We start from the raw sequence: 2,499 nt of genomic DNA, 5'->3' as shown, positions 1-2,499 counted from the left end.
CAGTTAAATCAACTCCAGTATGTGCTTTACAAATAGAATCAGGAGAAATGCCATTATGTATCAGAAGGCAACAGATAATGGTTAATTACTGGATAAATTTAAAAGGACATAATGAAGATCATCCAGTTATGAAAGTATTAGAAAGTTGTTGGGAAAGACGAAAGGGTCAATTTAATAGTTTTGGATGGATTGGGGATGATAGAGCAAAAACATTTAATGTATATAACAAAGAATTCAGTCCAACAGTATTGTGGGCTTTGAGACCTACATGGATATGGAAATATATTAATATAGATAGATCATTATTAAATATTAAGACAAGAAATATAATAGATATCTGCCAAGAATTTTACAATCAAATACAGATTAAATATAATGATTATTTGCAAATTTATACTGATGGTTCGAAAAATCCAAAAAATGAAGCAACTAGTGTAGCTGTAGTGATTCCTGAATTAAAAATTAATATTTCAAAAAGAACATCTAATTATTTTAGTATATATGCGGTAGAATTATGTGCTATATTATTAGCTTTAGAATGGGTGGAGGATACAAATATAAATAAAATAATAATTTGTAGTGATTCATTATCTGCATTATTAAGTATAGAAAAGGGATGTACAAAGATTTTTCGTTTTTTTTTTTATTCTGGGATCATAAGGATTTGAAGGATATATATTAGGATCCAATAGATGGCAGTAATGCAACAACTATGGATGCAAGCTGTCGTTAAATCCTAAAGAAGAAGAAAAAGAAGAAGAAGAAGAAGAAGAAGAAGAAGAAGAAGAAGAAGACTACTACTTTACTGTGTTTGGATTTTACTGGTATGCCGGACAACGTCTCGCGTTCAACTCCTCTAGGACGCGATCCACAACTTTCAGCCAGTCCGCAGACTGACGAGAAGAAACTGCTGATTGCTATCAGTGGACTGTCTCGTCAGCTTACTCAACATACTGCCGACATGAATGAGAGGTTCACTCAACTGCAGAATTCGGTAAACTCCAGGTTGCTGTCCATAGAGGACAAGATGGCGGCTCTGCAGTCGAAGAACTGTGCTGGAGAGACTAACTCCATCAAGAGAAGACGGATGCACAAAAGCTTGCGGTAAGAATATATTTGACTGCTAGCTAAGCTAAAAGTAGCCTAGCCATAACCCAAAGCTAAGGGTGTATTTTTTGTGATTTACAGTACGCCGTCTTCACAACTCGGAGACAAATTGCAGGCGCTATGAACCGGCGCAAGGGTAAGATTTAAAGAATATGCTTTCATTCTGCGATAAAAGGAAATAGATACGGATAGATACCGATCATAACTGTACATTTTGTTTTCACAGACTAAGCACGCCTCATAATGAGGCAGTTACCTCCTATCTGCTCGGAGCAATAACTGCAAGCCTCGATTTACACTATATTGATAAAGACGACATTGTGTGTAAGGGACTTGTTTTACTGTTTCTCCCTTGTTTTTAATGTTACTGTGACTTGCGTTTGGTTTTTATTCATACCACTCTCATTTATTTGTTTTCCAGCCGCCTGTAAGACGTATTACGAGACGGTACGCAGGAGCTTCAGATATACGCAGCCAGAGAACTCAATGCGGGCGGAAGCTGCCAAGAATTCAGCTCGGAGTCGAGCGAGAAGAAAGAGGGTAAGACTTTATTTGGTGACTATTTTTCAGGTGCATTGATAGATGTGTTGTGTCCATACGCAGTGCATCCCATCGCATAATACTGATTCATTGTTTTGTTTTTTACAGCTGCAGGAATCGAGGCAGAGCGTGCTAGCTGATGAGGAAGTGGAACTCTGGATGTCCGCCACCGTCGACCTCATGTCTGACGAGGAAGATGGCGTCGTTGGCGGGGTCTCTGGATGGATTGTACCGCCGTCATTTCGTAGGCCGGATCTCTCTGAACTCTGTGTGAAGCTGCAGTCCCGGTTAGAGGCGACGCCGAAGTACAAAGCCATGCACAGCAGGCGTCTGCACATCGGACCTCCCTCGGAAAGAACGCCGCCAGCAGTTGCCTACAACCCCGAGGAGGCAAACGGACAGTTCACGGAGTTGTAGTTTTTTGGATACGCATGTGTGGGAAGATCCTCGCGTTGTATATAGTTGTGTGTGTGTGTGTTTTTTTTTTTTTTAATAAAGCTCTTTCTTTGCATAAACATCTTCCTGGCAAATGTTAATTTCCTGTATAAATTCATTCATGTCCTTGAAGGTAGCCTAATGATAGTGTAGTAGCCTACATAAGATAACATGAATATACAGCATAATATAAAATATATATATATATATATATATATATATATATATATATATATATATATATATATATATATATATATATATATATATATATATATATATATATATATATATATATCTCAACCAACCAACCAATCACGAGTGATTTTACTAGTTTGAAAATAATGGTTTCAGCCAATACTGAGTAAGAACATTCTGGCCTGCCCTGGCCACGTGTGGTTTTGCTGCCAATCAGGA

General features: G+C 37.9%; 1 long non-coding RNA gene across 1 annotated transcript; it reads left to right on the top strand.

Moving 5' to 3' along the window:
* The first annotated feature begins 781 nt into the window (after window positions 1–781).
* LOC118564145 lies at window positions 782–1,862 on the top strand. The gene is made up of 5 exons (XR_004931668.1): window positions 782–1,104; window positions 1,189–1,243; window positions 1,334–1,431; window positions 1,529–1,647; window positions 1,756–1,862. It is a non-coding gene; the product is annotated as an uncharacterized LOC118564145 (long non-coding RNA).
* Window positions 1,863–2,499: the final 637 nt, after the last annotated feature.

This window comes from Fundulus heteroclitus, chromosome 9, assembly GCF_011125445.2.
Source record: "Fundulus heteroclitus isolate FHET01 chromosome 9, MU-UCD_Fhet_4.1, whole genome shotgun sequence".
Lineage (NCBI taxonomy): Eukaryota > Metazoa > Chordata > Actinopteri > Cyprinodontiformes > Fundulidae > Fundulus > Fundulus heteroclitus.
This window is presented reverse-complemented; position numbering and strand designations above follow the sequence as displayed.